The sequence below is a fragment of the Nerophis ophidion genome, linkage group LG28 (genome assembly GCF_033978795.1).
Source record: "Nerophis ophidion isolate RoL-2023_Sa linkage group LG28, RoL_Noph_v1.0, whole genome shotgun sequence".
NCBI lineage: Eukaryota > Metazoa > Chordata > Actinopteri > Syngnathiformes > Syngnathidae > Nerophis > Nerophis ophidion.
In genome coordinates this window covers 19,597,701-19,610,332 of record NC_084638.1, presented here as the reverse complement: position 1 = coordinate 19,610,332, position 12,632 = coordinate 19,597,701, and the positions used below count along the sequence as shown (strand labels likewise).

Here is a 12,632-nt window from a genome sequence, read left to right as displayed (position 1 = left end):
TGAAACAACGTTACTTTCCCGTGTTGAAATAACGTTTGATTTGGGTTGAAAATGAAAGTTGGATCAACGTTTAAATACCGACTTTGAATCAACGTCAAAGTTTCAATGTTGATTCAACTTTCAGTTTCTACCTAACAGAGACGTTTAATCAACGTTGAAACAACGTTACTTTCCCGTGTTGAAGTAACGTTGGATTTGGGTTGAAAATGAAAGTTGGATCAACGTTTAAATACCGATGTTGAATCAACGTCAATGTTTCAACGTTGATTACACTTTCAGTTTCTACCTAACAGAGACGTTTAATCAACGTTGAAACAACGTTACTTTCCTGTGTTGAAATAGCGTTGGATTTGAGTTGAAAATGAAAGTTGGATCAACGTTTAAATACTGACGTTGAATCAACGTCAATGTTTCAACGTTGATTCAACTTTCAGTTTCTACCTAACAGAGACGTTTAATCAACGTTGAAACAACGTTACTTTCCCGTGTTGAAATACCGTTGGATTTGGGTTGAAAATGAAAGTTGGATCAACGTTTAAATACCGACGTAGAATCTACGTCAATGTTTCAACGTTGATTCAACTTTCAGTTTCAACCTAAGATCAACCAACCAATTATCAACGTAATATCAACCAATATATCAATATAATTAAAGACAACAAAACATAGTGCATATATAGCTCCAGGCTGAATCCTGTTAATGCAAAATTAAAATTAAGTACAAAGAAAATGGAGAATGTCAATCGATATAATTATTTATTTAGCCCGTGATGCCCATCCTATTCATCCCTTCTGTCCAGGGGCATATTTCAGTTTATTTTTTATGGCATCATGGACCATCGTTTCGGTCCCCTTCTGGGTATCCAAGACACTAGCTGTAAACAGGCAAAAATAATTCAAATTAATTAAGGGTGCATGTGATTTACCCCAATCAAGTTAATGTAATTATTAAACACACACACAAACTCACCTGTGACTACATCGAGCAGCTTCGTCTCGGCAAAGGCAGTTTTTCCCCTCTCCCCTTCATGTTCAGAATGGACATTAATTCATTTGTCATGAGCCTGAAATTGAACACGCAAGTCATACATGGAGGCCAAAAAGTATGGAATTTTGCATTATTATAATTCCCGATCTAGCACTCATAGATTAGAAGTTGGGTCTTACATCGCCTATTTTTAATATATATGTAGAGAAAGAGGAGAATACCTGTCCATGTTGGTGCTTAAACAGCTCTTTAAGTCATATCCACCAATCTTTGAGAGCCTGGCTGTCTGCAAATATACAAGAGAATGTGTTTAGCATACACTGGGGGAAGGGGCTGGCAAACATATACATACATTCAAGTATAGGGCCTGTTTTATCCACACGATTTCATAACCTGAAATTTCTACCTAAATACAATAATATTTCCGATGTAAAAACAGCTACACAATTATAATGTTATAATTACTTACCAGCAAATCTTTCTTGCTTGGTTGAGTTTTTATCAACCCGTCAAGGTCGAGTAGTTCCTCCACTGTCTCCAATTTCTGCACATGGAAGGACAGTTTTATCAAAAAATTATCCTTTTTGGTATTATATGTGGCTTCCCGGTGGAAGAGGGGTTAGTGCGTCTGCCTCACAATACGAAGGTCCTGCAGTCCTGGGTTCAAATCCAGGCTCGGGATCTTTCTGTGTGGAGTTTGCATGTTCTCCCCGTGAATGCGTGGGTTCCCTCCTGGTACTCCGGCTTCCTCCCACTTCCAAAAACATGCACCTGGGGATAGGTTGATTGGCAACACTAAATTGGCCCTAGTGTGTGAATGTGAGTGTGAATGTTGTCTGTCTATCTGTGTTGGCCCTGTGATGAGGTCGCGACTTGTCCAGGGTGTACCCCGCCTTCCGCCCGATTGTAGTTGAGATAGGCGCCAGCACCCCCCGCGACCCCAAAGGGAATAAGCGGTAGGAAATGGATGGATGGATTGATGGATGGTATTATATGTATCATAGCAAGTGTACAGTGTTGTTCAATATATGCATAAACTGAAATCATAGGTACATTGCCTTGCATTAACGTTCTGCTTTTCAATTACCGGTAGTGGTACATGTACTTAGACTTAGGACGGACCAGATGAAACGTGGGGGAGGGTCTGTTTTTTTTGGGAAAAAAGATTGTTTAGCAAAAACTGAAAAATAAATAGTTTGTTCTCCTGACGTATATAAAAAAAAAGTTTGCTCCTGTAAGCTCTGCAAAAAAAAAGTTGGTTGCCTTCTTGTGCCAAGAGAAAAAAAATTGTACCCCCCAAAAATTTCTGCGCTCCGTGCAGTCTTTTATTGTCAATCATAAAATATATGAAACAAAATCTGTCTGGATATTTTATTGTCATATATTTTAGTATACATGTTGGCCAACAGTGAAACCATTTGGAAGTTTCAATGCTTGACAAAAGCTCTTGTAATAGCAGTACTGGCCTTATCAGTAAAATAAAAAAATAAGTAAAGATCATAGCATTTAATATTACATGGATCCTTTTATGGGCAACCCGTGGACTTGCCCTTTGAGACAAAGCCTTGCTAACAGGTCAAACTAATTAAAAAGTACCTGTACTTAAAATAAACTGGCAACATTTAAATAAACATTCAAATGAGCCAGAAAAACCTAACTGCCATCCAGACAGGTGTTTTGAAGATCAAAATCAAGAGGAAGTAAATTAATACAGTGACTGGCGCAGCTGTAAAAGACAATGGGTACAGAACCAAAAAAATATTTTTTTTTTGTGTCAGGCTGGAAAAACAATTGTTTGCTTTTGGGCAGGTGGGGGAAAAAAATTGTCTGCTTAGGGAGAAAAAAAAAAGTTTGCTCAGGTCCAGTTTATGCAGTCAAAATAAACGTTGAGAATAGGCGTGAGATACATTTCTCGTTTTCCTGCAACCCTCTTGTGAAAGGGCCACAATTATATCGATATAGATGACCGGTATTATCTCAAGGTACAAACCTGAATCTTTATGGAGGTCGATAGTTTTCTTTGCAGTGAAATAGTTCGATTTACAATTCAAATCTTCGATCTTCGTCTTGCTTGCTGTGTTGGAAAGGAAGTACTTCAGCACGCATGTGCACAAGCTTGGCTGTGATACGCTAGGTGGTGTGTGTGGTGCAGCACGCTGCCATCAAGCGGCTGTTTCGTTGAAAACTGTCGCAAATGGCAGATGCGCGCAGAATGTTTGGCAAGTTGAATTTTACACGTTAAAACGACGTTGAAACGACGTTGAAACGACGTTGAAACAACGTTGAAACGACGTTGAAACGACGATGTCCCCCAATGATGAAAACAAACCAGATTTGCGACATATGGTGTGATGGGGTCAGTTGGTGATTTGGTCGGGATATGGTTGAGTGACGTCGCAACGTAATTTCAACGTCACCTCGACGTTGAACAAAGGACGAGTGCCCAATGGGTAGTGAGAGTGCGTGGCATCTGAGGTACCGCCGGAACGTGATTCGCCACCTGGGATCCCTTGGTTGGACACAAAATGACAAGATGGTCGCTCTCTCCACAGTAAAAACATCTCCCCTCCATCAGCCGCTTGCGTCGCTCCTCTGGGGTCAGTCGGGCTCTCCCTAGCTGCATGGGTTCCTCCTCCAGGTCCGTGCGGAGGTGAGGACATAGCTCCGGGGGTGAACGCTGAGTGGTCGCCCCGCTAGGTGCAAAAAGGATGGGTGGTTCTTCCTGCCGCAGCCGGTCCTCCTCCTCGCTGTCATTTGAGCTGGACTAGTCGGTTGTCCATCCGGATGGCGAGTGCGATGAGGAAATCTAGGTTGTCTGGTAGGTTGGGGACGGCGTGGCGAAGTTGGTAGAGTGGCCCTGCCAGAAATTTGAGGGTTACTGGTTAAATCTCCACCTTCTACCATCCTAGTTACGGCCGTTGTGTCCTTGGGCAAGACACTTCCCCCTTGCTCCTGATGGGCCCTGGTGAGCGCCTTGCATGGCAGCTCCCACCGTCAGTGTGTGAATGTGTGAGTGAATGGGCGAATGTGGAAATACTGTCAAAGCACTTTGGGCTCCTTAAAAAGGTGTAGAAAAGCGCTGTACAAGTACAACCCATTTACCGTTTACCGGCTCTATGTGCGTAGTCGCACACAGAGCCGCTACCCTGCTTTAAATTGCTTAACTCTTGTGCCTTCTCTGCTGGAGGACACCGGGTCAAAAGTTTTAGTTAAAGCAGCTTGAAAGTCTGTGAATGAGTGGCAGAGTGAAGAGTTCGCCCCCACTCGGCAGAAGCCCAAAATCTATACTTGATACACTAGAGTAACAAAAGATACAGTGGTTGGTTGGTTGATTGATTGATTGATTGATTGATTGATTGATTGTTCAACCTTGAGCAGTGACGACAGTATCCGCTCTGTAAATGTTGATGCGTGGACCCGGATATACTGCACAGTCCTACAGATATTATAGTACTTAACTACCGTTTGTTGCATTCCTCCAAATTAGGATGCATAACAAGTTTTCAGAAAGGAAAAATTGTTTATTAGTCAGTGACTCAAATTCGGTATTGCGGATTAATTTGAAACCAAGACTATATGTAAAAGATTAGATGGGATTTGAACCTTTTCCTACTGACACATCTGTCAACATTTAATCTTGTTAAGTCCACAATGTCGGTACCTCTGCTGTTGGAAGTTCAGTTCTGCAAAAGAAACAAACGCCTCTACTTTGGGGTGCATTAGTTCTATTTGACAAGGACAAATTATTTTCGCCTCAGGAAACAGACAAGTTTCTCACCAGGAAAACATCCATCCATCCATTTTCTACTGCTTGTCCCTAAGCGATGGTATTTAACTTTACGTCTCCATAAAGCTAGGGAGCATATACAGTTAGCAGAGTGGCGCAGCAGAAGCGTGCTGCCCCCATAATCCAGAGGTTGATAGAATGAATCCATCTTCTATCTTGAGTGTTTAAGGTGAAAGGAATCCGCGATGTTCCACTTACACTGTTGGTTGTCACGTCATGATAAGAACACCCATTGTGCAGACTTCATGCCGAAGAACAGTCTAACAATTTTCCTGTTGCCTTTTTTGAAAATGTCAATGTTAATGTTCTGCATCCAATGAACACAAACATGAGATGGAAAATAAATTAATTGCTCCCAGACAGGGTTGACAGTGTTTCCCTGACCAGGAATTGAACCCGGGCCACGGCGGTGAGAGCGCCGAATCCTATCCACTAGACCACCAGGGAGATGATGGCTAATCCAGACACTTGCATTCTGCCTGCCTTTTTGACGGATGCACGAAGCCCCCACACCATGTCAGTTGTACAAAGTCAGAAATGTGTTTTGCAAAAGTCTTTGAGCGGGAACTTTTGTGTCTTTGGAAACTTCTGCAGGAATATGGACTTGGGCTTGGAATAAGTATACAACTCTAACAAGAGCGAACAGACGTTCCTTTCTCATGTCCTCTTTTGACTCCTTGGTGTAGTCTGTGTTGAGGGTGAGGTTGTTGTTTCCACACAATGTCACCAGACAGGCCATCTCCCTCCTGCAAGTCGCTCCGTGCTGACCAGCGATACGTCACTGCGGTGTGATCCGAATACAGGAACAAATACAAGTGGCCTGAATGTCTAAGTTAGGGGTGCAGATTTTCAGAAGACAGGTTGACAAAAACAAACATGTCCACCTTTAGCCATACCTAATTAATTACAACAAAACTGTCCTTTGCTATACTGAATAATTGATGTTGAAGATGAATACATTTTTGCATTTTTGTTTCTGGCACAGATGCCATGAACCTTTCTGAATCCACTTCACTTTTGGAAAGTCTACCTTTTTCACTATCCTGGGTCTTCATCCTTATAACTGTGTGGGAAAGTCAGACCAAAAGCCTTTGTAATCTGCATACGTAAAAAAATTATTTAGGTGAAAAAACATATATTTACACTTTCACTCATTTTATGTTGTATTTGGACTGCTGCACACATCCTCACCCCGGGTTGTGTTCTTTTTGATCACATTCCCAGCGTAAAGAACTCTCAAGCTAATGTTTTGGCCTGATTTCCACAAGTTTTCCTGAGCATTCCAAATGAGGACCAAGCTAGATCTAATTGCTTAGGTCAGGAAAGAAACAAGTGGGTTACCAGAACAGAATTGGCTGTGGTGGGATTTGAACCCACGCCTCCTGAGAGACTGGAGCCTAAATCCAGCGCCTTAGACCACTCGGCCACAAAACCGCCATAAATGTGTTTTATGATCAATTTATCAGCATTATGAGACGGCAAACATATGACATGGCATCACTTTGGTTGTGGCGTGGCAGGGATAGGCTTGGATTGTTGGCTTGTCCTTTAGAAAACACAAGGAACTGCAGTCCTCGTTAGTATAGTGGACAGTATCTCCGCCTGTCACGCGGAAGACCAGGGTTCGATTCCCTGACGGGGAGTGATTTTAGTTCCTATTATTTTCATCAGTAAACATCTTCTTTAACCTTGAGCAGTGACCACAGTATACCTCTCTGAAAATTGTATCAATCAATCAATGTTTTTTTATGTAGCCCTAAATCACAAGTGTCTCAAAGGGCTGCACAAGCCACAATGACATCCGCGGTACAGAGCCCACATACGAGCAAGGAAAAACTGACCCCAGTGGGACGTCGGTGACAGTGACTATGGGAAACCTTGGAGAGGACCGCATATATGAATCCCCTTTCCCCCTCCCCAGGGGAAACCGAAAGCAAAGGATGTCGAGCGGGTCTAACATGATATTATGAAATTCCAGTCCATAGTGGATCCAACATAACAGTGAGAGTCCAGTCCATAGTGGATCCAACATAGTAGCGAGAGTCCTGTAATGTTGTATTGCTTGGACCCAAAGATACTGCACAGTCCTACAGATATTAAAGTACTTTACTACTGTTTTTTGCATTCCTCGAAATTAGGATGCATAACAAAATATCAAAAAGGGAAAATTGTTTATTAGAGTTAGTGACTCAAATTCAGTGTTGCGGATAAATGGTCCCTAGTGTGTGAATGTAAGTGTGAATGTTGTCTGTCTATCTGTGTTGGCCCTGCGATGAGGTGGCGACTTGTCCAGGGTGTAACCTGCCTTACCCTTGATTGTAGCTGAGATAGGCACCAGCGCCCCCCGCGACCTCATAGGGAACAAGCATTAGAAAATGGATGGATGGATGGGATTAATTCGAAACTAAGAATATATGTAAAAGATTAGAAGGGATTTGAACCTTTTCTTACTGACAAGTTTGTCAGCATTTAATCTTTTTAAGTCCACAGTGTCGGTACCTCTACTGTTGGAAGTCCAGTTCTGCGGAAGAAACAAACGCCTCTTCTTTGGGGTGCATTAGTACTATTTGACAAGGAAAAATTATTTTCGTCTCAGAAAACAGACAGGTTTCTCACCAGGAAAACATCAATCAATTTTCTACTGCTTGTCCCTAAGCAATAGTATTTCAATCTACGCCTCCATAAAGCTAGGAAGCATATACAGTTAGTGGAGGCTTCGCCGGATAGTCGAACCTCGGATTCAGGAGGAACAGTGTGGTTTTCGTCCTGGTCGTGGAACTGTAGACCAGCTCTATACTCTCGGCAGGGTTCTTGAGGGTGAATGGGAGTTTGCCCAACCAGTCTACATGTGCTTTGTGGACTTGGAGAAGGCATTCGACCGTGTCCCTCGGGAAGTCCTGTGGGGAGTGCTCAGAGAGTATGGGGTATCGGACTGTCTTATTGTGGCAGTCCGCTCCCTATATGATCAGTGTCAGAGCTTGGTCCGCATTGCTGGCAGTAAGTCGGACACGTTTCCAGTGAGGGTTGGACTCCGCCAAGGTTGTCCTTTGTCACCGATTCTGTTCATAACTTTTATGGACAGAATTTCTAGGCGCAGCCAAGGCGTTGAGGGGTTCCGGTTTGGTGGCCACGGGATTAGGTCTCTGCTTTTTGCAGATTATGTAGTCCTGATGGCTTCATCTGGCCGGGTTCTTCAGCTCTCACTGGATCGGTTCGCAGCCGAGTGTGAAGCGACCGGAATGAGAATCAGCACCTCCAAGTCCGAGTCCATGGTTCTCGCCCGGAAAAGGGTGGAGTGCCATCTCCGGGTTGGGGAGGAGACCCTGCCCCAAGTGGAGGAGTTCAAGTACCTAGGAGTCTTGTTCACGAGTGGGGGAAGAGTGGATCGTGAGATCGACAGGCGGATCGGTGCGGCGTCTTCAGTAATGCGGACGTTGTATCGATCCGTTGTGGTGAAGAAGGAGCTGAGCCGGAAGGCAAAGCTCTCAATTTACCGGTCGATCTACGTTCCCATCCTCACCTATGGTCATGAGCTTTGGGTCATGACCAAAAGGATAAGATCACGGGTACAAACGGCCGAAATGAGTTTCCTCCGCCGGTTGGCGGGGCTCTCCCTTAGAGATAGGGTGAGAAGCTCTGCCATTCGGGAGGAGCTCAACGTAAAGCCGCTGCTCCTCCACATCGAGAGGAGCCAGATGAAGTGGTTCGGGCATCTGGTCAGGATGCCACCCGAACGCCTCCCTAGGGATGTGTTTAGGGCACGTCCAGCTGGTAGGAGGCCACGGGGAAGACCCAGGACACGTTGGGAAGACTATGTCTCCCGGCTGGCCTGGGAACGCCTCGGGATCCCCCGGGAAGAGCTAGACGAAGTGGCTGGAGATAGGGAAGTCTGGGCTTCCCTGCTTAGGCTGCTGCCCCCGCGACCCGACCTCGGATAAGCGGAAGATGATGGATGGATGGATGGATGGATGGAGTGGCGCAGCGGAAGCATGCTGGGCCCATAATCCAGAGGTCGATAGATAGAAGCTATTCCCTACCATCTCGAGTGTTTTATGTGAAAGGTATTTGCTAGCTTCCACTTACACTCTTTGTTTTTAATGTGACCTCCTTTTCAACCTCATCATCATTTTCATCATCATTTTGAGAATACATAAACCTGTCAACTTTGTCAATAAAACCATCAAAATTCAACATGTTTGCTTTGTACCATGTCTCATGTTTAGTATACTCATCATCTGGCAACAGAGACAACAAAGTTTTGTGCACTTTTCTGGTTGCATGATATAAATCCATAAACTTGTTCAATTCCTCCTTTAGCTCATATGAACGTGTTTTGTCATTTAATACGACAATGACCCCCTCTTTCAGCATTGAGAGTCTTTGCAACTTTAATTTTCTTTCCCCCTGCAAACTTTCAATTTTGTGACCTAGAGCCTTGGGTGTCATTTTTACCACATGTTTTTTCCCCTCAACCCCTCAACGCCTTGCCCATCATTGTCACGTCGAGCCACACTGTCCTCCTGTGGCTGTTTATGTTCATCAGTGCAGGTGTGTGCTTCCTCCTCCTCCTCCATTTGGAAGAGTCAACCCACACGCATGTCAAGTCAAATAGTCACCAATGCATTGGATTTGTCAATATTTGTGTGTACACATTTTAACAATGGCAATTTTGTATTATTGTTGCTTCCCTATAAACAAGTGAGGCAGTTTTTTACTGAATGTAGCGGTAAAGTCCTGAACTATTACTGCTACTGGTTGCCGAATATAAATGAAGCAAGTTCAGACGTTTGCAGCAAGCTAATAATTGATGTCCAGAATTGTGACTAGTGATGGGTCTGACAACAGCGATGCATTCGTCGAGCTCGTAGAGCAAAACCCTGTGTCGGTGCGCGTACCACTCTTAGAAAGTCACATGACCGATCATGAGCTGTTTTGGTCACGTGACCGATACGCGAACTGTGTCGCATTGGCACCTGAGCGCCAACCTGTGTTTATAAGGAAGTGCATTTGTCAACGAGATGCTGCTGCCAGTGCAAGAATCGCCGCACTTCTGTCGTTGGTCATTCGTTGTTTATCGTCGTCGGAGATCATTTCCACCGTGTGGGAATATTTTGATCATATATCGGAAAAAAAAGGTATTTGTGTTCATTTCCTTGTCATTTCATCCTGTTCACTCAAACTTTCCAGCATTGTCCCACCCACACAGACATCCCATTGGTTACATTAAAAAGCAGTAGCAAACAATTTCTTCGATAGCTCAGTTGGTAGAGTGGAGTACTGTAGTTGTCCATGCTGAGTTCCTTAGGGCACTTGTTCAAGTCCAGCTAAAACCTATTACCTTTTTACCATGAATTGATTAACTTGGACCCCGATTCAAACACTTTGAAAAACTTATTTGGGTGTTACCATTTAGTGGTCAATTGTCCGGAATATGTACTGTACTGTGCAATCTAATAATAAAAGTTTCAATCAATAAATCTATCAACAGTGCGTATTCAGAGCGCATGTAAAAAAAATAATAATAATGAAAAAATTCCCAGTCCACAAGCATCCTCATTCACAACACGTTCTCTTAGATTTCCATGTTATGATACATGTGCATACCATCTAGTGGTCAATTGTACGGAATATGTACTGAACTGTGCAATCTACTAATAAAAGTTTCAATCAATCAATCAATCAATCAATCAATCACGTTCACATTATTTATTGACTGTATCTAAAAAAGATAAAAATCTATTTTTATTTAAATTAAGATATGAAATAATCCTAAATGATATACAATGGTTTGGTTTATATTATTGTACATACTAGGTCATAAAACTGGTGGAGGACTTGGTCACATGGTGTGGAAAGAACCACCTCCAGCTTAATGTGACGAAGACCAAGGAGCTGGTTGTGGACTTGGGAAGGAGAAGGAGTAGTCCGGCGACCCCCTGTTTCCATCAGGGGGGTCGATGGTAGAGGATTATAAATACCTCGGAGTACACATCGACAACAAGCTGAATGGGTCAAAACACTCTGAGGCCCTCTACAAGAAGGGACAGAGCCGCCTCTACTTTCTCAGGAGGCTAGGATCCTTCAACGTCTGTACAAATATGTTGAAGATGTTCTACGAGTCGATGGTGGCGGGCGCCTTCTTGTACGCCGTGGCTTGCTGGGGCAGCGGGCCAAGGGACGCAAACAGACTGTACAAGTTGGTAAAAAAGGCCAGCAACGTGGTGGGAGTGGAGCTGGACTCTCTGGCGGTGGTGTCAGAGAGGAGAAGTCTAGCAAAACTCCTAGCCATTATGGACAACACCTCCCACCCACTACACTCGGACCTTGCAGAGAGAATGAGCACGTTCAGTGGAAGGCTCAGACTCCCTAAATGTAACACGGAAGGACACAGGAGGTCCTTCATACCGACAGCCATCAGACTGTATAATGCATATGTTCCTCCTTGACTGCACTTAAATGTAGAATATATATATACTATTCATATATTATATATATAATATATGTTATATATTATATATTATTATTATTGTTTATTGTGTGCGAACTGTGGTGCTGAATTTCCCCCAGGGATCAATTAGTACTTTCTATTCTAGTTTATTCTATTGTATTCTATTCTATAATCAGTGTCAGTTGAGTCGGTCCATAGGCTGCCTGTAGGGATTTTTAATGTCCAGCAGATGTCAGTATTTAGTGACACAGTATTGACACAGTATCAATACAGTTTTGCAATGTGTCGAAACGATACATGAAGCCTCATCAACCCATCACTAATTGTGATAATGTTTAACAAAAATATTTATTAACACAAAGTCACGTTATAAAACTCACTTTGTAACAAAAACGGAAAATACACGGGAGCAAAAAAATACTGGCCTGGCACAGTCAAAAACTGTTGCGCCTCCACTCAGCAACACCTGGGCAAGATCCCAGCTCCTCCCTAAGTAGACTGGCACTTGGCCTTGAGCCAACCCCTTTAGTGACGTCATGAATTTGACGGACAAAAAGAGTATATGGCTCTAACAACTGTCATCTATTGTATTGGACTTGCAACTGTAAATACACTTTCTTGTAGATGATAATATGATAATAATTAAACAAGATGTAATTAAAGGACAACAGTTATCATTACAGTATCATTTTAAATCTTGCAATAAAAATTGAGATTTATTATCACAAACAATATTTTTACCACACACAAAAGTCCCCAAAAGTGGAAACGTTGAGAACAGGTATCGATTTCGGGGTACCGGAATCTGTGCTGTATCGGTTGAAAAGTGAACGGTACCCATCCCTACCAGCAAGTGTTGTTGTACTGGAAACTAATTTACAATTAGTTACAATTAATTTTCATCACACACAATACTCCACTGTGGAATTGTTATTATATTAAAATGAGAAACAAATCCATCTTTGTACAGCAATGGTTTGAAAAAGGCATTTGGTCGCTGATGCACTTATTGAAATTTTAAATAAATAAATTATTATAAAATAGTAAAACATCGATTTATTTTCCATTTAAGGCTGCTGAACACATCTTTCAGGTTTGTGTACGGATCTGTGCGGTTTCATAATGAACACCGTATTTTTAATAACGTTGGTTTGGTATGTAATGGTTTATGATGACATTGTTAATGAAATACAGATGACACAAAAGAACCATGGTAAGTAAGTGTGGCAAAAAAGTGTTGTGGAAAAACCAGCGAAGAGGAAGAATCAGAAGAAGGGAAGCTTCCGGAAGGAGAGACGCGGAACTACCAAACATTTGGAGTGAATTTGGCGGCGGCGAGAGTATCTAAATCTGTTTTGGCGGTTGAGCATAAGCTGTTTTGTGACTGGATCGAGATGGAAGGGGATAGT

General features: G+C 42.8%; 1 protein-coding gene and 3 non-coding genes across 5 annotated transcripts in view; 2 read left to right on the top strand and 2 right to left on the bottom strand.

The window, feature by feature from the left end:
* LOC133545407 (oocyte zinc finger protein XlCOF6.1-like) overlaps positions 1–12,632 on the top strand; it is a 235,001-nt gene that overhangs the window by 179,222 nt on the left and 43,147 nt on the right. The window lies entirely within an intron of this gene.
* Positions 5,151–5,222, bottom strand: trnae-cuc (transfer RNA glutamic acid (anticodon CUC)). Its single transcript has one exon. It is a non-coding gene; the product is annotated as a tRNA-Glu (tRNA).
* trnal-uag (transfer RNA leucine (anticodon UAG)) lies at positions 6,128–6,209 on the bottom strand. Its single transcript has one exon. It is a non-coding gene; the product is annotated as a tRNA-Leu (tRNA).
* trnad-guc (transfer RNA aspartic acid (anticodon GUC)) lies at positions 6,347–6,418 on the top strand. Its single transcript has one exon. It is a non-coding gene; the product is annotated as a tRNA-Asp (tRNA).